The sequence below is a fragment of the Oculina patagonica genome, chromosome 5 (assembly GCF_052425735.1).
Source record: "Oculina patagonica isolate OP01 chromosome 5, crgOcupat, whole genome shotgun sequence".
Classification (NCBI taxonomy): domain Eukaryota; kingdom Metazoa; phylum Cnidaria; class Anthozoa; order Scleractinia; family Oculinidae; genus Oculina; species Oculina patagonica.
Window position 1 is genome coordinate 20,447,165 of NC_135762.1, and position 25,466 is coordinate 20,472,630.

The 25,466-nt window shown below is 38.4% G+C and overlaps 2 protein-coding genes across 2 annotated transcripts in view; one reads left to right on the plus strand and one right to left on the minus strand.

The window, feature by feature from the left end:
* Positions 1 to 25,466, minus strand: part of LOC144653189 (uncharacterized) — a 467,538-nt gene that overhangs the window by 374,525 nt on the left and 67,547 nt on the right. The window lies entirely within an intron of this gene.
* LOC144653167 (uncharacterized) overlaps positions 1 to 25,466 on the plus strand; it is a 300,092-nt gene that overhangs the window by 225,421 nt on the left and 49,205 nt on the right. The window lies entirely within an intron of this gene.

Below are 25,466 nucleotides of genomic sequence, written 5' to 3' on the forward strand. Positions count from 1 at the left end.
TTCGCGATAGCTTTAATCTTATTATGGTTTAAGTGTTAGGGCTATTGGATTGTATGTGGTTTTTGTCGTTAGTGTCACTATCAGTGCGAGGGAAAGGGAAGGAGGAGTGAAGGGAGGAATGATTAAGTCCTCCCCTCATTTAAAATTAACCCCAGCAGCGAACGTGGATTTTATGACTAGAATTTTATGACTTGTTCTGTAGAAATATGCTGGAGTCTAATTCTTTAAAGTTTTCACCTCCGCCTTCGGCAATGATAATAAAATTTAAAATTTTGCGCCGTGTGTAGTTTTCTAGGGTTGTGGTCTCTTCCCTGTTTTTCGCTATCTGGCGCATTAGCAGAGCCAATAATTCTTCATTTCGTCGATTTCTTTTTGCTGACAATCTTTGATTTCTTTTTGTATTTTAAGTTGATCCTTGTTTTTTTTTTTTCATTTTAAGCCCAAACATCTTGTAGCGTCTTTTCCATCTCAGTAACGGTCGTCTTGAGCCCTTTAGTTTCCTCTTTAATCTCATTTGTAAAAGTATCCATTTCTGTGTGAATTTCTTGCAACTTGCTTTCCAGTCTTTCACCAAGTTTTGGTATTAAGTCAAGTGCTTGGGAGATCTGCCCTTCTTGCGTTTCTTCTGAGCTACAGTAAAACCCGGTAGTAAGAACCTAACATTTAAGAACCTGTTAGGCTAAAAATTGCAAATTATATACCATTTTTATAAGAACCTATTTAGCCTAAACTTTGAAAACAGGTTCATAAGAGCGTCCTGCTCTTAGGGTCGCCTGTACCTATGCAAGATAAAAAAAATCGATTTTCTCAAACTTTGTCAGGATAAAGGCTTCTACCAACTTGTTTCAAAAATGTATTTTTGAGATTGTTTCGATTTTTATTTTTTTCCTCGAGACGGCTTTGCGAATTTGGCCGCTAGAAGCGCCAAATTCAGCTCTAAAATACCACTTTTTTCGAAGGCGAGCATAAAAAATATGATCCGTAGCAGCAAAGGCTGGTACCGTACATAGTATTAAAATGTCATCTTTCAACAGTTAATTAACGCTGTCAGATTCGAATAAAATTTAAATCTGAATTTTTATCAAATTTTCAAAATTATACGCTTCGGCCATGTTGCATCACGCCTAAATGTAGGTCAAATTCGTGAGCCAAAAAGTCAATCTGGTACATGGATTAGGCTGTCAAAACTATTTTTCTGAATAAAAGTATCACTTCATCTTAGCTTTTATCGAAAAACTAGCTTGGGTAAATAAAACGGAAAAAATCGAGAACGGCTTGAAAACATGGCACTTGAGCTAATTACTTGACAGTTTGACCTTTCATGTAGCGATTGTTATCGCACGCATTGATCAGAAAAGTTCGACTTTGGGTCTTATCTCCCGTCAAATAGTATTTTTAGTCTCCCAAATAGCCGAGCGAATTCATTTATTACACTTTACAGTAAAAAAAGCCTCAAATGAACATTCTCAGCACGTTTATTTTAAGTTACAAATTCTGCAAATTACATCTGGCGGTTTGGCGAGGTCCGACAATGCACGCAATAAAAATATCAGTTTGTAAATCACCACCGAGATAAATCTTCCTTAAAAATCGAAGGATAGATAGTAAACTTAATTAATTACACATTGTCCTACCTTTATCGAGCCTATTTTGACGAGAAGTGGTAAAGTAAATGCTTCCATTCTACAAATCCATGAACTGTCGGCGAATGTTCTCAAGTTACATATTAACCACAGCCACAGGGTCCTCAAGCACCCCTTGAAAACTGGGGAGGTGGGGGACCGGTTTTGTACAATGTGTAAAGAAAAACGTCTCAAGAAAAGAAAACGCTAAATTTAAAGGCTATAAAACAAGTTCTAGTGCAAATTTCGCTTTAACAATGAAAAAAAAAACATCTTTGCTTTCAGTCACCTTTCTTGCCACCAGTTCTTTACTCTAAAAAGGTGCGACACAATAGTGGTAATCACAGATTAGTAAGTGTGGGCCTTGACGCACTAAGAAAAGGTACTGGTACAAGAGCGCGTAATTTTAGATGGCAGTGTCGATAAATAAATGATAAAATAGACATGACAAAAGACAATCATTCCGAGTAGCGCGTCACGCAAGGAACAATTCAAGTGCATGTTTTTATCGTTTCCTATTGCCGCAAACCAATCAAAGTTGTTTTTTGATTGAAAGTTTTGGGAAGTGTAATGGAGCACGCGGTAAAAAAAATGTAAATGTAATTTACATTTACGTGACACGGAGGAGCTCAGGAGCTCGTTAAGTCGTTAAGACGTGTACGTGCATCCAAGGTCGAATTGGAATTTGGAGTGTTTGTTTTTGTGAAGGGAGGAAAACCGGAGAACCCGGAGAAAAACCCTCGGAGCAAGGACGAGAACCAACAACAAACTCAACCCACGTATGGCTCCGGGCCGGAATCGAACCCGGGCCACATTGGTGGGAGGCGAGCGCTCTCACCACTGCGCCATCCCTGCTCCCAGGTGTGAACTGCGATGTGATTTTTCTCAGTCGGTAAACTCGCTATGTTGTGCTCGCCTTTTACTAACACGGCGCGATTAGTGATAAGTCACTGTGACAAAAGACAATGATTCCGAGTAACGCGTGATTTCCGCGAACCGGCCGCGAGCCAGTCACAGTTTTGTTTTTGATTGACAATTGTTTGTGAAGTAGTCAAGCACGCGGCGTGAACTGAGATGTGATTTTCCTCGGTCGATAAACTCGCTATGTTGTCAGTGTTATGACGAATTCCTTGAGAATAACATTCGCTTTGCCGTGGTTTATCTGCGATACAATCATAGCAAATTTTCTCAAAAGCAACACCTAAAAAAGAAGGTCTGCAAATTGTAATGTTTGCAATCTTCCTTGTGACAGAAGCCTAGATCTTATGTGACAAACTGTTGAGAGATTGACTCATTTTTCGCATTCTTATCGCTCTTGGAGAACACTTTTTCTCTGCCGGTGTTACGACAAACTGTCGTGATTGACACATTTTTCGTACTCCGATCCTTTTTAGTGGTAGCACAAAATTTTCAACTTCCGGTTTCTGTTCGCCTTTTACTAACGTGGCGCGCACGCGTAAAACTTGTCACTGTCAAGATTAGGGTTGCGGGCCTCTCTTGGGCCCGCAATGATAATCATCCTTAGTGTAGTTCCTTTTTTCTTTCCACCTGACAAGAGTGTGTTATCTTTGCCTTCAATAAATTAATTCACATCTTGGGCAAATAGATCTCTAACAAACTGTAGGAAAAATACCGCCGGTATTGGGAATTTTACGTGCGCGATCTCCGTAAATGCATTTTTTCTCTTTTACATGATATATATCCTGATATCATTGAAGTATGTTTGTCCTTTTGTAATTTTAAACACACACTTTTTTGTTTTGTCTTTTGAGGGCAGAAACTGATATTTCTTACTTTGACTAACGTCAGAAACACAAATGCTGGAAAATTTTCATACTTCGTCCAATAAAGGATTATTTTTCGCCTTACACACAGGGGCCTGTCGACAACTCAGTTTCACATTGATTCACTTACTACAGTCACAAGCGAGGGCAAGTTCACTTATAGCAGCGATGTACTCTGCTTTGCGCTTGGAATTAAAGCCCTCTGTAGGAATATCAAACTGAACTGAACTGCACTTGTTCAACTATAGCTTGCCGTGTTTCGTCCATCATCTGCTCTTCTTCTGCTGCTCTGATGTCTTCCTCCAGAAGATCCAGCTGACCATGACGCAATGTCGCCACCATTCTTGATAAAATCCCCCGTATTTGCTGCGCGCTAAGGTAGTCGTCACTTTCAAAAACGCTTCGTGCCATCCATTTTTCTTGCGAATCGCATGTCGCATGCTACGATGTTGGGATCCTGTTTTTGGCCCGTTGCTTGGCCAAGGTTAAATTTTTTTCTAGGTAACTCTACTGGACGTCGTTAAAGCAAGTCGCCTTTTTAGTTTTTTTCCCAGCCTTCGGGTAACGGGCTTGCACTTGAAAGGTGTGGCCTTGTTCGGGGTTTGCCGACACTACCTCACTCGTGCCGTCAGCTAGAAGGGCGTGGTACTTTTTCATTGCAATGTCATAGAGTGTTTGTTTCTCAGTTACCATCTTACACTGTCCAGACAGAAGGTGTTTTTGTTGACTGGAGTGTCGCTGATACATCTTTACGCAGCCTTCATTGGGGAACCCAAGGAGCTCGCACGAGGACTCGTCTTTCTCGACTGCTGATTCTTTTTTTCACGCTACAGAAGGTAACAGACCAGTGGATTGGAACAAATGTCTGGACTGTGAGAGGGTGATACCGCGTTTTCCTTAGACTGCTTTTGTTGGGTGCGAGCACCATGAACTCAGAGCAGTACTGTTCGTCCTATTTGTTTGCCATCTGACACCAGTCAGTCTGAAGGGGGATTCGTTGATATCAAACACCCCTGCGAGAAAATATTAATATACTACAGCTTTTTATCCGAAGCTTCCATTCAAAGTCACACTCCCACCTAACAGACCCGCTTCGCAGGATGTTTTAAAAATTTTCTGTCATTTCTGGATACGAGATAAAAAGGCGGGAAATTTAGTGTTGATGAGATCATGCTACGACCAGCGTGACATGCCAGACAACGTAGTTTATGTTACCTACGTATTTTGGGGGTGCGCATTTGAAAAACGCTCGTTTTCCAAATGCGCATTCAAAAACTTCATAGGCCCGTTCTACGCAGGCTACTGTACAGACAACCAAACACCAAATGCGTAAAGATTTTCTGAATTTTTGCCAGCCTCGTTTCCAGTGCCTCCCTCTTTTTCCTTCTCTTCTTTAATATTAGACAAGATCCCATCCTAAATGAATCTTTTTGTGAAAAGTAAGCTGTTCATAATTGGAATACGCAAATAAAGTCAACGATCGCACTATAAATTTGATCAATTATTTTAAAATACAAAACATATACTAAGCTGCTTACCTGCTCGAACGAATATGAGTTTCGCCTCACAATCTAATAGAGCGTCTCAAATAGCACGGTAGGTACCCAGGTGGCCTTGGATAATTTTCTTGCAACTTCCCACAGCGACACATTTAACATTAGCCGGATTAGTGGCACCGGGTCCGCAAGCTCCTCCAACAAGTGTGGCAAAACCACATGAAGCCTTTGATCACAATTCTACTAATTTTCCAGCTAGGTATTTCGTAACCCAAAGTGGGCACAACACAGTCGGAAGTTAATTTTAAAAACAAGACCACACTTTTCCAAGGGCAATATTGTTTGTTCCCACAAAAACGTGTACCGCAATATTAGGAAATTTGATACCAGGAAGTAGCGAACCGCTGTCACACATCCGGGTGACAAGAAAATATGTAACTTGCAAACGAACGCTTTGTGCAAGCAACGGCGGAAACCATGTTGCAATTTTTCGTCAAAATTCGCTCGATTAAGGTAAGAAAACATGTTATTTATTTAGTGTACTATCTAATCTTCGAGTTTTAAGATAGATTTTTATCGATGGTGATTTATAAACTGATATTTTCGTTGCGTGCATTGTCAGATCTCGCCAAACGGCGGGATTATTCAAAATAAACTTGTGCTAAAGATTTTCAATTGAGGCTTGATTTTGACTCTGAAACACGATAAATGAATTCGCTCAGCCATTTGGGAGACTAAAAATACTATTTGACGGGGGATACGGACCCAAAGTCGAACTTTTCTAGATCAATGCGTGCGATAACAATCGCTACATGAAAGGTCAAACTGTCAAGTAATTAGCTCAAGTGTCATGTTTTCAAGCCGTTCTCGATTTTTTCCGTTTTATTTACCCAAGCTAGTTTTTCGATAAAAGCTAAGATGAAGTGATACTTTTATTCAGAAAAATAGTTTTGACAGCCTAATCCATGTACCAGATTGACTTTTTGGCTCACGAAGTTGACCTACATTTAGGCGTGATGCAACATGGCCGAAGCGTATAATTTTGAAAATTTGATAAAAATTCAGATTTAAATTTTATTCGAATCTGACAGCGTTAATTAACTGTTGAAAGATGACATTTTAATACTATGTACGGTACCAGCCTTTGCTGCTACGGATCATATTTTTTTATGCTCGCCTTCGAAAAAAGTGGTATTTTAGAGCCGAATTTGGTGCTTCTAGCGGCCAAATTCGCAAAGCCGTCTCGACGAAAAATTAAAAATCTCAAAGATACATTTTTGAAACAAGTTAGTAGAAGCCTTTATCCTGACAAAGTTTGAGAAAAACGATTTTTTTTCTATCTTGCATAGGTACAGGCGATCCTAAGAGCAGGACGCTCTTAACTTCTAAAATTGATTAAAAATGTTTACTTTTGGGAAAGTATTAATATGATACGATTATTGCTTCATTTTGACATAAACATCATTTTTCTTCAGAAATTAAGAACCTAATTAGCCTAAATTTGTGTAAATAATACTTTATGTAAGAATCTGTTTAGGCTTACCTGAAAAACAATAGGTTCTTACTCGCCGGTTTTTACTGTATTCATTCTCGCTTTCTTGGTCGCGTCAGTCGACGGCGGGCTGTTCGAGAAAGATCTATCAATTTTCTTCTTCCCGGTTTTCTTTTGACTCTTTGTCGGCATAAGCTAAGGATCTTATTAGATGAGAAGAAGAGCTCTGTAGCTTTTTTATACGAGACCTGGTGTACTCTTTTGCTTCAAAGGTGGGAAAAAACACGGAGTTGACTTCGCGGTTAGTAAAGAAGCGTGACCGTCCGCCCTAAAGTGAAAAGTTAATAGGTCAAGTTCACTATTTGGGTGAAGCAGCCACTCAAAAATTCAGTAGCCATGGAAAAGTCCAGGCAGGAACATTTTCAAATATGTGGTTAATGTCTTTCGTCAATAACTACTTTTTGCTGTAGTGTACTGACGCTGTTGTTGTTATCATTGTTGTCGTTGTTTTCTTAGCTTGTTAATAATATTGGATTCGATTAAAATGTTGCATATCTGGGGTTTTTTAAAGAGGTTTATCTTCGAATGCTATTACGTCCCTTTCTGAAGGAATTTTTAACCCCCTGGCAGCTCTAACACGACTGTAAGTAAAATGGAGAATTTCAATATACGAGCAGAGGAGGTTGGACAGCACCCCGCGAAGAATTTTGAGTAGAGCGTCATTTTGCCTTCATTTGAACACAGACGCGAAAAAATGAACATCACGCTGTCGTAAAAAATGGATCATTTTGACCAACAAGAGTCACAAGCTGATCTCTTGGAAGTTTTTATACACTGCTGCGACGTTTCAAGTTTATTTAATGTTACTGCACCGAGTCTGTCGTTTCTTATGTTCAAGGACTTTTCGCTCATTTCAGTTTTGTTGATTGTCCGTCGGAAAGGCGAATGTGTATTATGCCGTTTAGCGAGGCACTTCTCCAGACTGGACAGATACAAGTCGCCGTTGTTCTGTTTGAGTGTCGGGATGGATCTTGTTGTTTCCGATTTCGAACTGTCGCAATAAACGGCGAAAATAAAACGAATATTCAAATCAACCACTGACACGTTTTCTCATTGTAACACTCGTTTATTCAACATACACAATCAAGATATTAGATTACTTCAATTGATTGCATTACTGCAAACGAAACTGTCACAATGCTTTTCGTGTCACGCAATGTTCTTGCCGCTTCGAAACAGGTCTATTTGCCACGCTTTGAGCGATTGCTCATTACTAGGACCGCGCCAAAGAAATCAAACGTTGGTCAGACTAACAAATAACACTTAAAATTAATCAAAGCAGAAGTTTTCGACGTTACACTCCAAACGTTGAGTCAGCGAAAATATTCACACCACGCGCCATACTTTCGACACATCAGCTATTCCACATGGCAAAGTATAACTTGAAATATCTCAAAAACGGTTGCGGTGCCAAAGGGCGTAAACTGTTTATAAAGCAAAGTTTAACAAACCTGCTTTTCCATAATGGAAAGATTACGGCCTAAAACCCGAGAAAAAAAAGCGTGAAACTTTTCCTTCAAAATGGGTCGTACGACACGTATAAAACTAACAACACCGTTCGATGGCTCTTCAGATCTTGACAAAATTATGCAATGAAAAATCAACTAACCTCTGAAATTACTACACAATCAGAATGATTCATATTACATAAAGCCACAGAACGATTTTCAAATGATTTGCGCCCAAAGCAAATCAGGAAAACGCAAATAGCTTCCACCTTTTGTTGCTGTGGAATATTTTTTTACGGTTCGCCAAGGTCACGTATTTTGACCAATTTTATTGATCAAAATTGGCACGTGACTGCTGTCCAACCTCCTCTGATATACGACGGTAACTTATTTAAATCATCTGCCAAGCCTCAATATAGCAAATACTTAATCATAGAATATAATATTTGAGAGCAAAATACAAACTTTTTATGTGAATTTTCCTTCTACTTACTGTGACGCTGTGCAATTGTGAATCTTGTGTACACGTACAGGGATTTATCATCGAACGCTATTACGTCTCTTCCTGAGGGAATATTTTACAACCTAACAAGCCTAAAAAAACTGTAAGTCAGCATCTCCAATTCGGAGTTGTTCACATACGTCTAGACGTTTTTTTCGTCATCCGTCAGAACTCTGACATAGTGAGTTTTAAAACTAGGAAAGTAACAAACCTTGTAAGAAGATTTGCTCCACAATGCTCAAACTTTTAGTAGCTGTTCATTCATCCCTTGTGGAAATTTTTGATATTCAACCATGTGTCCATGATATTAAACAAGCAGGTCTGGCCAAATATCGTCATCTATAACATTTTTCTTTATTTTTTCTAGTTTTTGGAAGAGGATTGAACGATTTGTTCATTTTTGCATTCCATAAGCATTCTGGCTTGATTTTGCATCAATTTCCGTTATTTTGTGACTTTGTAAGAAAATGTTGAAATCAAAGATGGTGGATCCAAAATGACGTCTCTAATGCCGTCACGTGACGTCATATGACGACACATCCATCTTGTATGTCATCTTGTAGAGTAAGCTACGGGCTTTCTTTTCAGTGCAAAATAATTTCGCTGCGACTCAATAGAGCGAAAACTCTAGAGAGGGGTTCCATCTCCCCCCATGGTGGGGGTATGAATTTGCTTTTTTTAAATGTAATTCTTTGTATTTATTTATATATCTTTTTTTCTAATAATCAATAAACACTTTTTAAAAAAATTGTCGCGTTGAGATGTCATGAAAAAACCCCTTCCGAATTTTTTTAGCATCCTAGAAATAAAACCCTTTCAAACGTTTCAAAAACTCCTTCGAATGTCTTCGAAAGACATCAGCGCTCGAGTGTTTTAATAATCGTTTAAAATAATCATCAATAATCATTTTTGAATGCTTTATACAGCGATTTATCTTCCAATGCCATAACATCGCTACCCGTAGGAGTGTTCAATAACCTGGAGAATCTGAAGTTTCTGTAAGTAAGACTTACACATTGCAAGTAATGGTTAGCCTCCCACGCAGTCGTTTTCAGGGGCGATCGTGTTTCACTCCTCCCCACGAACGCCTGCTTAACCGAGGCCAACATTCCTTTCCCATTGTTTTGCTCGCCAGACAACCTACCAATCACCATTAAGGAATTGTATGTCGGTTAACAATCAAAATGATCGTTATAAAATTTCCCGCGAATTCCGTCTTTGAGATGCGGACGATGCGGCATACGGGTTGAATATTTCACTTTACAGTTATGCATGTAACGATAGCTAAAACACCGGAAAAAATCATCGATTGGAATAATCCAAGTGCTTTTTGTGCGACGCTTTGATTAAGTCATCTGCTGGAAAGGTTAAAAGTTTTGGGAAAAGTGCAGTTGATCTTCCTCGCCTAGTCGAATCGACTAACTGTGAGAACATCAACAGAATATCAACACAGTGGATCTGCATTGCTTTAAAAAAGAGTTCTATAGCATTTCCGAGTCAATAAATCGAAGAGTAAAACAACAATGAACCGACCAAGTTGACGAACGTGTAGAGCTTAGAAATAGTGACCACAATAATAATAACTCACCGCGCGGCTGGTGAATTATTTTTCCATTCGGTAATACTTGCCCTTGGACGATTCTCAAGGTTGAAAGTTGTGTTAAAAGGCTAGCTTTGTATTTTTTCAGTCGATAGTTTGACGGTTCTTCAAATTTAGCTTAGCGAAAAATAGTTTTCCTTCGAGCAAACGCATTAATGGACGATAAATGAACCGCGCACCAATGATTTTCTCGAACGGCGAAATCACAATGGAGCCAAAGCATCGGCGAGGCTGTCGAACATCGAAGGACAAGCTTGATAAACAAGCGATTAACCGAAGCCAGCAAATTCGGAAATTGTTTTCATCTGAATGAATTTAAGCGAAACATCCTAAACTTGAAGCGCACGGTTCTCACAGCTCTGATAAATTGTTTTGGTCTTGACCCGCGGAGAGCGTCCTTGCGGTCAAGGTCAACCTTTCGGATTTAAGTAGGTAAAATCTGATTGGCTAAGCGGCGGAAAGGAATGTTGGCCTCGGTTAAGCAGGCGTTCGTGGGGAGGAGTGAAACACGATCGCCCCTGAGAACGACTGCGTGGGAGGCTAGTAATAGGTTTACTACATGAAAATCTAGGAGCTAATATTTTAGGAGGCAGCTCATTTTGATACTGAAAGGTTGTGCTTTTCTTGCTTCCCTTCTCAATAAAAGTTGCAGTATTAAACCTTTAAAATAATAATTATTGCATTTTTGAATGATCTATACAGTGATTTATCTTCCAATGCTATAACATCACTTCCTGTAGAAGTGTTTAATAACTTGAAAAATCTGGAGTGGCTGTAAGTAAAATGTACACACTGCAAGTAATAGGTTTGTCAAAGGAAAAAATAAGAGCTACTATTTTGGGCGGCAATTCATTTAGATACTACACGGTTGTTATCTTGTGCTTCCTTTCTCAATAAACGTTGCAGTCTCGAACCTTTAATATAAGCATTACTGCATTTTTGAATGCTTTATACAGTAATTTATCTTCCAATGCAATAACAACACTACCAGTAGGAGTGTTCAATAACCTAAAATCTCTGGAATGGCTGTAAGTAAAACACTACAAGTAATATGTTTACTGAAGGAAAAAAAGGAATTTATCCTCACTGCATACCTAATTACCACATCACGTTAGATTAAGTTATGGGAGGAGTCCGCTCCTACCCATGTCACCTGGCTAGAGCTATGCAACTTCCACTCATAACTGCCCCAAGCATACAAACTTACACAAAAGGCATGCAAACACGTCATTTAATCCAACTTCTCCCATCCCTCAGAAATATCTTTTATGCTCACACCACTAACGAAATGAGGGAGACTGATATTAAAGTTAAAATTTCATAGCAGCCAAAAGATTTCAGGGCGCTAGGCCAGGGGTTCCAACCAAACCTCAATTCATTGCTTGTTTGTTTTTGGTTTTCTATTAGCAAAGTAGATATGCGTTTACAGCATAATGTCAACTGGAGGAAACATTTTTTAATATTTACTTGTCTCATGAATTGGTGTGGATATTAGATAAGATACACTGTTTATGTATTGCACTCTTATGTATGGGCCTCAAATGAAAAGAGTTTATTTTAGCAGTCTAAGTTCAGCACAAACCATGTATGTGTTAAATGTCTGACAACACGATAATGACCGGGGCAAGGGACTGCGAGTGGAGGTAATTTGTGTGGTCAATTTATTTAAATAAATATACATCATTTCGTATTTTATTTTTACCGGTCCTTAACAAAATAAGTCTAATTTAATATCTGGGAAGCCATTGCACAGCTTATTAAATCACACACACACATTACAATTTTGTTCAACAGGATTGTGTTCTTATGTACTGAGTAGCATTAGCCATAAAACACCACAACAAGAAATAAAATAATCAACAGTTTATTTGACTTTCAAGTTGCATTTGTTGTATAATATACATTTCCATATACATTGTAAGCTTACGTTTATACACTATACATACAGTCTGGAGCTATCGGCATACGACTCGAAAGCGGCAAAACAAAAGACGAACGAATAGCACACAAGCGAATACACAATAAGAGCAGGCATAAGTGTGTTTTACAAATTCTTCCTCCATCTTTCCATATTTTGGCAACTATAATGAAGTCCATGAACAAGAAGCATTTAAAAATTTTCATCAGCACCAAAAGAAAGTCATATTTTATTTGTTCCGTGGAAATTAACAAGATACAATTTAGTGCGGTTCAAAACCTTAGCGGACTTGACACGACCTTAATTGAAAGCAAAACTTTACCTTATGTGAATTTGGAAAAGCTGAAAGTTACTTCTCAGAAGAGGTGTCTTCATCGCCTGATAAAACCGAGAATATCGTTTCGATCCCTTCAATCAGAGTCAAAACATCAACACGAGTAATTGTAGGGATAAGCCGAGTTGCTTTAAGGGGACTTGAGCGAGCAAGATGTTGCAAAGTGCCATGACAATTACGTTTTCGTTTTTTATCCGTCGTCCGCCTTTTTGAAACTCGAATGGCGGGAAGCCGGCTAGGATCTTACCGTGCATATTCAGCCGTTTTTGAGCCCTGTCTCAGCGGTGGAAAATCCTCCTTCTCATTTTCCTTGCCCCTCCCTCATAATCATCGCCATTCTCACTCTCATCTTCATTATAATCCTCACCTTATCCCTATCCTTGCATTTGTCTTCATGGTTATCCTCACCACATTCTCATTCTTACCATCACCCATAACATCTTTACGGACCTATCGTTAACCATAACCCTCACCCTCGCCCTCGCCTTCACTACAAAATAAATTTAGGCAAGCCTAGTATCAAAGTTGTTAGCTAAAGTTAATCTTCACGTTAACTTATTTCTGGATTATGGCCGCCATGTTCACAGGGAGCCCTCGCATGAGCACTGCGGATAAATAAAAAATCATTCTCACTTGTTATCGTCGCGCTTTTTCCGTTTTATCGGCCACTTTGAACTTTAAATACTCGGTCTAGCAGGTTGGAGGTCTGGAATCAAGAAAAATTGCGGGGTCTGGGACTGTCGAACTATTCGTAAATATTAATTCTCGGGACGACATCCGATCAAGCTACGATTGCTATATAGCTAGTGACCAGACGGTAGGTCAAAGCTTTCATGGTTGAATCTTTCTGCCTGTTGGGGGTCACGGAAGTGGAAGACCATCTTACAACCGGAAGTAAAAATGTAACTTGTGGAAAAAAATGTAACTCCTGTCTGCCGAGTAAGTATAGTAAAATTCAGACAGATATTTGGCTGCGAATTTTTGTCAAATTTGAAGGCTGTCATTTAAGTTTCACCCCTTGTCATAAAACGCACCGTCGCAAATAAGAGATACGAGCGGTTCCGAAGATTTCTCGGTTTCAGTCCTCTATTCAAGCTGACCTCGAATAATTTACTCTGCTCCAGACCACCAAATGCAGACCGCGTAAAAAGAAAAAAAAAGACGCGACAAAAACAGGTAAAGTTTTATTGCTATTTATCCTCTTATCTGATGCGAGGGCCCCCTGTGCCATGTTGCGCAGGGGGCCCTCGCTTGCCTTTGCTCTCACCCTGCTTATTTTCATTTTACAGGTTTTTATACAAAAACATCATTAAATCTATACCGTACAGTTCGTTTAACGCCTTGACCGGACTTCGGCTGCTGTAAGTAAAATATACCTTCTAAGCATTGTGCACGAAATTGGCGCCATTTTTATATATTTTACAAAATCACGAGATGCACATTTTTCTTACTTAATCACACAGGTAGGGCCATTCTGAAGCGTAAGCGCCCAAACTCCAAAGTTGGCTTTTGGAACTCTTTTAAAATAAAGAGAATTTGTAAAAAAAAAAAAAAAAAAAAAAAAAATCTCTCACGTAACCTGATCATTGCTCTTCAATTAACGATCTCAGTTATTTCTTCACAATATTTTCTATTGAGGTCACTTGGCAAGTTTCTGCAAGAAAGGAAGAGTTTGTAATACCAACACTAAAAATGTTATCATCGTTTAACTTATTTCACAGAGATATTTCAGCAAACAACATTTCCGTTTTACCAGACGGGGTGTTTGCCCCGTTGAAAGATCTACGATTTCTGTAAGTAATTACAAACTAACTCATTTTAAGACTACTAGCAACAACAAGTGGCCTAGGAGAACCTGTTTTAGATATTCAGGAAATCTCCTTAGGACTGTTTCCATGCACCCATCACTATCAGAATCACGTTTACCCGGACATTTAACAATTGGTTCGTGCTTAGCGTGCGTATATCGAGTTATGAATAGATGCGGGAAGTCTGGAGAGCACGAAAGAAGCGTTAGAGTTGCTCGAGGCGATAGCCGAGAGCAACTCTAGCACCCATAACATCTATAACTCGATATACGCACAGCTAAAGGCATGAATTAACCAATTCTTTTTTAACATAAAGGCTACAAAGTTGGTTAAAATTAAAACAGCAAATTTGTTGAGCTTTGAAAAAAATACAGCAATCGGTCTTCCTTAAAACAACAAAAATGTTATATTTTACACAACTACTTACAGGGCGACTACTCGAACCGGGGCACCCTGAACAAAATTAACCAATCACAGTGTAAATTGAAAACAAAGGATAGGGACATTTTTTTGCAACGGACCAATGACGTTCTAGAACGTAAACAAAAAATTACCTACAAAATTTGAACTGTCATCAACGTTACAACAGATGCGGACCTCTCAGGAAACTTACCTTCTATTTGATTGGTTACTTTCGATCCTTAATTTTGATTTTTCCTCAAAAAGCTCTGTTCATTTTTTTCGTGTAAACGTTTCCAAAATGGCTTTTTATCAAAACGTTCAAGTTCGGTTGAATCGTGACGGGGGGATATATGATAATGGTCAGCGAAATTCCCAATTGTTACGAAAGCGCGTTTTGGACTTGCATCACACTGGAATAAGCCAACAACTAATCGCACGCGAAGTCAAAAGTAGTCGGCACTTTGTGCAAAACGTTTTGCGGGACTATGATTTAAACAATTCATCGATGCCTGTACGGAGAGCAGCTGCGCCACGATCAAAAACGGTGGAAGATGTCGTTGAATTTTGAGAAAACGAAAAACTGTGCAAGCCTAGCATTAGTAGCACAGAACTACAGCAAAGGCTACTGCTCGACGGCATCGTTCATCATGCCGACCTACCGTCAAAGTCAGCGATTACAAAATGTATTAGAGAAGACCTGGTTATGGCAAAAAAGAAAATTCAGCAGGTACCGCTTGAGGCAAGAACACCGATAAACATTGAACACACAAACTTTTTTCTTGATCAAGTTAGCGATTTGCCTCCTACATCAGTCCATTTTTTTGACGAAAGCAGTTTTATAAAAACTACGATGAACAGACGTTACGGGAACGCACCACTTTAAACAATTTGACAAGCAAAGCCACATGACGCAGATCGTTGCCGTTTGGTGCCAAAAACAACCGTTACGCATGTTTTTGAATTCGTGCTAAAATTTATCTAAATAATTAACTATTTTTTTTATATTTTTGTTCATTTTTGAAAATTAACCACCCCAAGACCATGACCTACCCCATATCCTAGGCCATGTGGCCTAGGACATGGCCTATCCCACGGTTGTACCTACCGTTTGTACCCTTGAATCTTGGTCTTGTCCTTTCTACGTCAAGTGAAAACTTGTTAGACTCAACACTTTGAGCTTAATTTCGCTTCAGTTTCAGCATAGTATAGTAGTCTCCATGACAGCCGTGGAGCCGTAAACAAGTACAATGTAAACGCTTGCTTTGTTCGACTTGCACAAGCCGTATATCTTCCAGAAAATATACTGCTTCGGATCTTAAGCTACCCGTAAAACTTAACTGTTTTCACAATTTTTGAGGACGTATAAAGGACTTTGGACGAGATTTTTCGAGGAAATCTTCGAAAGAAAACTCTCTTGTTCGCTCTCCTCGCGGGTTAATTCAACTGAAGAAATGAACACCGCGCCACAAATTTACCCGCCTCTTTGCACTATCACTTCGTTTACGACAAAAGGAGATGTCCAAAAATTTTAAATTGAAACAATTTTCCATTCGCCCTTATTTGATACGAGAGGTTAAAGCAAACTCGTAGTAAACAATGGGAACTCGCAGCTATAACACTCGACTTAGCTTAAATGCAAATGCACACGTCGTTGTATACGCACGGCCGTGCGTAGATAAAGATTTATAGCATGATCGCTCAATAGGATCCGAATCCCTCCTTTTGACAAAAATATTTGAAATAATTGCCTCTCTGAAAAAATCATCCCTCAACGCTATTACCTCCCTTGAAAACTCACCCCCTCTCGTTCTACCTCCACTTTATATCACCAACTGGCTATGGAATAACTCGAGCTCTGATGCAGAGAGGATATTAAAAAAAACTAGGCAGACACCAGCCTCGGCTTAGTGAACTGGATGACATGTGTTTCTGTTATAATTAAATGGGGTAGAAAACAAAAATTTATGACACATTTTCCAGTGACTATATTTTGAAATAAACGTTCTCTTGATTAACCGCCTTCCCGTCAAATACTTGTCCCCTTTTGGTTATAAAGTCGATAAACATGAAGCGCGCAAAGGTCTTTACCTGTCATTTTCACCTCCTATCCATATTATATTCAGAAAAAGTAATAATGGCTGTTTTATAAAACTATGTTACAAACTCTACAACTTGCATTGACTGAATAAGATCCTTATTTAAGGACTTAAGTAAAGTTTTCAGGCGACATTCACATTGCACGCGTTCAAATAGCGTGGTCGATGACGTCACAGCAAAGAGATTATTACAAATCGTATCTCTATAAAACAAATCTATCAACGTACAATTGTTTTTTGTTTCCCTGCGTTTTTTTTTAAAGCAAGCTAACATTTTGGGCATAGACATGTGACTAATGACGTCACCATCCTAATTTTTTTTCGAGACGTATTTTATGCTTAGGGTTACTTCTATATGGCGTAATATTCTTTTTGGTTTAAAATTAACAAAGCTATTTAACATTCAACATTTTTTCAATTACTAAGGATTATGAGAAGGTTGTTATTATAATTATATATTTTTTATAATAACTATTATTGTTATTGTTATTGCTGTTGTTATTGTCACCCTTAAACCTATTCCCAAATAGGATAACTTCATTGGTACACAGAAAAATGTGATAAGCGCGCTTTTTATTAGCATTCACCCTGTAAACGGTTAAAAAGTCAAATACTTGTGTACGTTTTTTTGGTTTCTTAAGCAGTGAAAACTTTAAAATGTTTTAAAAAATGTTATTGCTCTTTGGTCATTACAATTATACTTAACTTCACTTTTATAGCAGTGTTTCTTCCAACGCTATTACATTTCTACCTGAAGGAATGTTTAAGAATTTGACAGAGCTAATCAGGCTGTAAGTGCGTAACAATCACATTTAAAATATTTGTAAGAATGGCCATTCCGTTTAACTCCATACATTATATTTCAGTGCAATTTTTTACAAGGTTGGTTAAATTATCGATTGAAAAAGTTGACTTCAAAATGAAAACTATGAATAATTAAATGTTAGTTGAATTGTATTTTAATTAAATTTCATCGCGCTGGGCTTGCATGCACAGTCACGGCTTTGAAAGTCTTCAATTTCAAAAGGTTTCTTGGTCTCGTTTTCGATAAAAAAATTTTGAAAATTTTTGTCATGTGATGCACGTTAACCTCGTTTTGATTAGTTTAAAATTGTGTTTTTAAGATTTTATTCTTCAATTTTATGTTACTCTCGCGAATAAAGTTTTATTCGATCAGCAGTCAGTACTCTTACTATGGATATTCCGATCTTTTAATCGAGAAGTGAGTTATTTTTTGGCTTGTAATTTAAGCGTTTTGAGTTTTTTTGGAATCTGGGAAATGTATTTCGCGTAGAGGGATGACGCAACATGGCAGAAAATGCGTAGAGTTTGAATAGCTCGCGTTTGTCACTTTGTGAAAACTTAAACGCTTCTATATTTTTCCACATTATTCTTTTTTTTTTGTTTTGACGTGAAATGAATTTCCTTTTTATGTCATTCAACCAGTTAGAGCTTAGTTTGTCCAAGATTTGAAATATAAATTTTCAAACCTAAGCTGGAGCTTGCCTAAGCGTGTGTATTAAAAAGAAGATGACTTCTAGAGCTCACGCAAACTGCGTGACTTATGGAGACCTTGGAGTTCTGTGTAACGGTCACCCCAAAACCTCCGCCTAGTTGATGTCCCCCCCTCCCCTCTCCCAAAACTCTGGTGAGGGGGAGGTAAGTGGAGTAAAAAGCTCGATGGGATAAGGTGGAGTAACAGACTGCAGGAGAGGGGAGCGAGGGGAGAGAATGGGAGTAGAAGGTGAGGCACAGGTAGGGTGAAAGGCTAAGGAGAGGGGAAGGGAGGGAGAGTTAAAATCTATTTAACAATTAGACTACGAGCCCAAGTTTTTTTATGAGCGAATAGTCAACGAGGCGCAGCCGAGTTGACTATCGCTCATAGAAAACGAGGGCGAGTAGTCTAATTGTTCTAGTAGAAACTCGTTAAGGACTGCAGTCCAAAAACCTACAATTTTACGTTTTTATAAGCCAAAAATGAAGAAAAATTAATCTTTAAGAGCAACGAGCGCGCGATCGTTTTCTATTAGCGAATAGAAAACAGTGGGAGAACCAATCTGCCTTTGACTTCTGTTGTTTTCTCACAAGAAAAAACTTAACCCTATTCAGACCGGGGGGGCGCTTTTGAGGCCCGCGCTAACTTTGAACGCTTATAACTTTTTCAAGAGTCAACCAAACCCTGCCAAACTTTGTGAAATTATCTAAAATTTATCTGGAAATAATTTGGTAGGACAGAATGTTGTGTCAGGAACTTGACATCACCATGGCAACGGCATTTTGATAGACATGTTTTCCCAAATTTGTTATTTGCGTGTTTCTATTTATGAAAATTAACTTAAATGCAAGTAATTTTTACCTTTTCCGGTTTTTAAACACAGTTTTATTGTTATTGTGTACTTTTCAGTAATTTTGGGAAGTTTTCTGGTATTTTGGAAAAAATGTGAAATCCAAGATGGCCGCTCCAAGATGGCGGCTGTTTTGACATCATTATGTAATTGTCACGTGATGTAACGTCATCATCCCACGTGACGTATACCAGAAGAGAGATGTTTGGACATACTATACATCCTATAAGTTTCATTGTGATTGCTGAAATATTCTGGAAGTTACATAGGCGGGGCTTCCGAAGCCCCCCCCCCTTCAGAGAAGGTCCAAAAAAAGCCCGGTCTGAATAGGGTTAAGGTGGGGTTCTACCTGAATTTGAATGAAATTTAAAGAAATTTAAGTCAAGTCAACCTTTATTTATTCACACGGTAAAAAGAATCATCAGTTAACCTATAAAAAATTTAAAAAAGCAGAACACTGAAAATATCATTCACCAAACAATTGACCCCGGCGCAAGAGCACTCCAATTTGTCAGGGAACTGTTCGGTGTCCGTCTACCAATTTTAAACTTCAAATTCTAATTTTAAAATCGCATTAAGTCTCCAATATTTCATATTTGTCTAATTTTAATTATCCTACGAGAAAAACTATCGCCTCCCAAACATCCCCAAAATCGCCCAAAAATCACCAAAATACTGCTAAACATAGATATATCGGATTAGTAAAGCTTTTCTGGATTCATTGCAACGCGGCTGATAATGATTTTCAGTGTTTCCCCGCCTTTATACCTTGGATCAGTACTACTATTCTTCATCAATTGCTTTTACAGTATTGGTATGAAACAAATACCCAATCATTGGTCAACAAGTTGTGATCATTTTCTTGACAATAGTACTTACCTGATAATGAATTGTAGTACTGTTCCAACAAAGTGTAGGGGGTGGAAAATACCGAAAAGCGTCAGCCACCTTAAACGTTGGAAAAACAGCCTTAAGGGTGGAACCCCGCCTTTAAGTATTGCGAATAGGCTGCACTCTGCTAAGTGTTGAAAATTTATATTTTCTAGTCGTCTAGTTCAATCGTTTATTTGTATTGTGCGAATTATATTTATTAATTGAGACCATTATGTCATTAAGTAATGATGCAATCTTGAAAACATGCTAGATATAATGTTATGCACACTAATGCTGCTCATGCACACTGTGTGACTTACGCAAAGCTCGAACTGAGTGTTACTTAAGTGACTGCTTTTCCAGTGATTTTTACTGTACTGTACCCTGCCTTTCAAGTCAAAGCAGACAGATAATTATTAACCTCCCGATTTTAAGCTTCTCAAGCTTCTCGTTCCTTATGTTTTGGAGTTTGAGATTTGTCGACGTCAAAACTGGAGAACAGAAAATATAACCAGAAAACTGTGCTAAAAAACTTAACTATTGAAATAATATTCACACAAATCCTGAATTAGCTTAATCATGCGTTGAACAATCTTATTATGATTATTATTAACAGTTTTTTATCTTTGATATTTTTAAGTTTAAGGCAGCGAAATATACTATAATGACTGAATTGCCATCTTTTTGCAACTCTTTTGTAGTAACTTTTCTGGAAACGCTATAACATCTTTACATGGTAAGGTGTTCATTGGGGCAACAAATCTAAATAAACTGTAAGCATTATGCAGCAAACCAATCTCGAGCCAAGAGTCTACCGGCTTTTCAGTCAGCGGTAGGTCTTTGGGATTGATTCTGGTAAAATGCAATATTTTTTCCTATTGGCCGTTTGCAGAACAAATTAAAAATAAATCATCCCCAGAATTTTATGAAGCCTGAACCTCTCAAACAACTTGTTTATTTTGAAGGGCCAGGTATTTGTAGTGTGAAGTTTCTGTTTCAGGCGCTATCTTGAAACACACCATGAATTAAAAACTACTTTCGAATGGTCGTTTTGAACAGTGTTTATTACAAACAACGTCGGCTACAGCAACAGGCCAATTCCGATATATTACAATGCTAGCTCGGCCCCGAGGCTTGGGAATATAAAATAAAAGATATCACATCAAGATTGATTGATAATAAATATTTTATTTTGTTTTATTCCCCCAAAAACCCAAGTTGGGAATTTTAATGACTATTACATAAGTTCGATTTAAAATTCAATCTATAAGTTGACTGTTCCAAAAAAAAATTGTTTACGTTCTTACGGTATCACAGAATTTGATTATTATGCGTTGTGAAACGCATAATAAGTGGTGTGAAACCACTCGAAAACCATTACACCTCATAAAATCCAAAAAATGGGAGCGAACGGGAAATTGAAAAGTCATAATCTTTTCCTTTTTTAACTATTTAGTGTTAATTCTCCCTTGGCCTGTAAAATTTGGAATTCAGGCATTATGTAAAGATTGGAGGCTCCCTCTAACTCTTCATTCTTCTTTCTTGTTTAGAAATAAGTTTAGCTTTGTCATTAAAGATGTGAATGTGATGTCCATGTGAATGCGGCAAAGTTTATATAGGCGAAACAGCGAGACAGGATAAAAGAACACGACAGAGACATACGGCTTGCTCATACACAAACCTCCGCAATTTCGGAGCATGAAAACGAAAAAGGGCATCTTCCTTTGTGGAATAAAGTCAAGTTTATCGATCGTGTCCCTCACCGATACACACGAAGGGTCAAAGAGGCTATCCAAATAAGCTTTCATCCTAATAACATCAATAGAGACAGCGGACTTGAAAGTCCTGAAGCATGGATAGCTACGATCAGAAAAAAACAACAGCCGTTTAACTACAAATCGGACCTCTGTGGGAACAACATCTGTTAGTCGGAATAATAATGAGGATCGAAATGCACCAATAGCAGGAAAGCAACGTGCATAAATAGCGACGCACAAACAATCGACCTCATCGCCTGATGAAGACTAGCAGTATTGCAGTCGAAACGTCGCTATCAACATCTTAAAGCGATTCTATCGCGAGACAAACGATAAACGTTAATTCTTAAGTTTAGCTTTCTCAATTTACTTCCGTTCTGAGAGACTTTACTTCCGCTTAGAAATTAAGCGTACACAATAAAACCGTAACACCAGAACTTTTTGCCTGATAACAATTTGAACAAAATCATTTTCCCAGAATCCGTCCCGGTGACCTACCGCTGACTGAGAAGCCGGCAGAGTCTGGGATCGAGATTTGTAGCACACATGCACAGGAGAATTATAACTTACTAGATAATTTCGTATTGCAACTATGTCGAGTCATAAGCAGTTATTTGATAAAGCAGTTATTTGAAACTTTATGGAGCAATTGTGACTCATCCGTGGAATCTAGCGATTTAAGGGAGGGATAAGGGAGTTGGTCAATGGGACAAGTCAACAAGAAAAACTTTTTTGCTACTCCCCTATAAGCTCAAGTAGATTGTTTTCCACCTGATGCCATTAGGGAAAATTTATGTACTAAAAATAGACATCAGGTGGTTTTCAATCGAAACGTTTTTAACCCTTTTATGTGATGCAAAAACCTTTTTTGCACTCCCCACACAAACAAGTGACCAAACTTGTTTAGCCTGTCCCTCCCATTCACCAAGCCTCTCCCAATAAATAGTGACCACTCCCTTATGGAAGCCCTTTGCAACGTCACGTGTCCTCGTCAATCGTTAAAAACGGAATAAGTGTAATGCCACTTCAAAAGAAAAAAATTGTATAAATGATATCGAAAACATGCGATGACGTTGTTTTTTAATAAGTTGCGCTACTCAAACCAGGCCACTTAGAAAAAAGTCGACCAATCAAAACGTTAGTTCAGAACAAAGGATGGTGACTTTTTGGCAAACGAACCAATAACAGTTCTACAATAAAAATTGCAAACCCGACAAAGTTTTGGAAGATACGGACCTCTCAGGAAACTTTGTTATTTTTTATTGGTTATTTTCGATCCTAATTCGGTTTTCAACTTTTTAGGTCACAAAACGAAGCTATATTTTTTTGGTAAAATGTAAAATAATTTTTTTTGCCGCAAGGATGGGATCTTTTGAGTGTATATAATATAAGGGAGTCGATAGCTATAGTAAGAAAATTCAGGTAAAACAGACTTACTTTTGCCTTCACTTGGCTACAATCAGGCGACAAAATTTGTTGTAGATCTAGAGTTGTTGTGTAAATGCTTTAAAATCATTGGTCTGTTTACGAAAAAGATGACAATCCATTGTTCTCAATGAACGATTTGATTGATCAACTTTCTTCCAAGTGGCCCGGTTCGAGTTATTGAACCGTAATAACCGCTTTTCGTCTTCACTATTATAGTTTAAAGTAACGAATATGTTATGATTTAAAGTTCCGAACACTGTGACAGTTCGATGAGATGAGATATTAGAAATTACTCCACAGAGCTTTACGGGAAATTGTGACTTTTCAATATCTGGACTGGAACGAGTTTATCATAGCACTCAACTGTAAAACGTTAGCAAACTAGGAAACAAAAATATAACTTGAGACGTTCCAAAAAAAGCTTTCGAAAATCTTGAACTCGACGGTTAAGGTTATTGTAATACAATATTCTCTATTCACAATTCTGTTTGTCACTCCCGAGAAAGATACTTGTACAAAGACTTTGTACTTGTACTCTTGTACATGAACTCACTTGCCGCTTATTAACTCTACGTTATTAATTCCCCTAAAGGGCGAATTTAAATGTCCTTCCAGTCTCTAGGGACTTGGCAGATTACACTCTCTTATAAATTACAATAATCTCACATAGGTGCAAAAAATTTAATTTTATTATTGTTAAAACTCGTTTATAGGGACTTTTCTGCAAACGCTATTACGTCTTTACATAGTGAGGTGTTCAGTAGGTTAACAAACCTGCTTATACTGTAAGTATTGTAAGCCAAGAACAGTACCCCAAGCTCAAAATCTCGCAAGTAACCTGATCATTGGTCTTACATTAACGATCTCAGTTATTTCTTCGCAATTTTATCTTTTTATGGCATCCATTTAGTTCAACGACCACTTTTCATGGCTAACATGGTCACGTGACAAGTTTCTGCAAAAAAAAAAGGGGAGAGATTGTAACAACAACGCCAAAAACGTTATCATCGTTTAACTTATTCACAGAGATATTTCAGCAAACAACATTTCAGTTTTACCAGACGGAGTGTTTGCCAAGATGAATAAACTATTGTTACTGTAAGTAATTACAAAGTATCTCATTTAAAGACTACCAACTCTACGTTTCAATAGCAATGGGGTGTTACTTTCCTTAGAAGGGCCAATGATAATACGGCCATTGGCCATTCCGAGGGCGCAAGGAACTGGGGCGAGTTTTATTATAAGCAAACGATAATCTGACACCACCACATAAAAGAACCCGACAAGATGGTTTTGACCAAGTTTGATGTTTTTGGGATGAACAGAGACGAATGGCCTGCTGGGCGCTCCATTCGACCAAAAATCCGGACGGAACAAGGGAATGTACAGACTGGAAAAAATCCGGAAAGTGGATTCGCCCAACCGAACCCCGGAAACAGGAGCAAAATCGGAACTGAAAGTTTCCGGAAATTGTTTTCGAAAATTTGGGTCTACCTTGCGAGGTTGTCCTCTTTTCCGGAAATTTTGGAAAAAAAACTACCATTTTACACTCAGCCCAAGTTCCTTCGGCAGAGCGATTTGGGCAGCTGAAAGCAGCTACATGAGTTAAAAAAGCATTCTTGAAACTCCAAATAAAAAATGTAGGTTAATTCGGTTGTTTTTCGTTGTTGTTTTGCAGGCGGCAGCAAAGAAATGTACAAATATTTATAACGCGCGTGCAGGCTACGCCATTGTTTTGCTCATTGAACTTTTTGGGTTGGCGACGTTTTCGTTGCTTGTTGCTCGAAAGGTCCCTGTATTCGAGGCTACGATGTCATTCTTGGCGGTTTTCTCAGTGCTCGGAATGCTTTTTATTTTCAAAAATATCAAGTAATATGTGCAGGAAACCAGCCACAGTGCATTATTTAAATGCACCGTAGAAATTTCCATATTCGACCCACTACCATATACAAATTTTGTTTTGCCTTCCGTGCATGCAGTAAACCGGAAGAGTCGGAAAATGCTGTTCCTTTCGCCATTGGAATTTTCCGGAAACTCAAACCAGAATTGTTGGTCGAATGGAAAGCGCCCATGGTTCTCAAACTCATTAATAATTCATGAATTGACTAGCCAATCAGGATACGGCAACTTGGTCAGGTGCGTGTGGTTTGAAAACCCGATGAAGCACTGGACACAGGCCTTTCCACGATAGTTTGATGAAATATCAAACTCTAGAGTTTGATAAAACGTCAAACCCTTGTGATGCGGGTTATCCTAATTGCGGGCCCAAGAGAGGCCCGCAACCCTAATCTTGACAGTGACCAGCGGATTGCGTTTTACGCGTGCGCGCCACGTTTATAAACCGAATAGAGAAGCGGAAGTTGAAAATTTTTGTTCTTCCACTAAGCACGATCGGAATGCGAAAATGTGTCAATCACGACAGTTTGTCGTAACACCGGAAGAGAAAAATCTGTTCTCCAAGAACGAATGCGAAAAATAAGTTAATCTCTCAACAGCTTGTC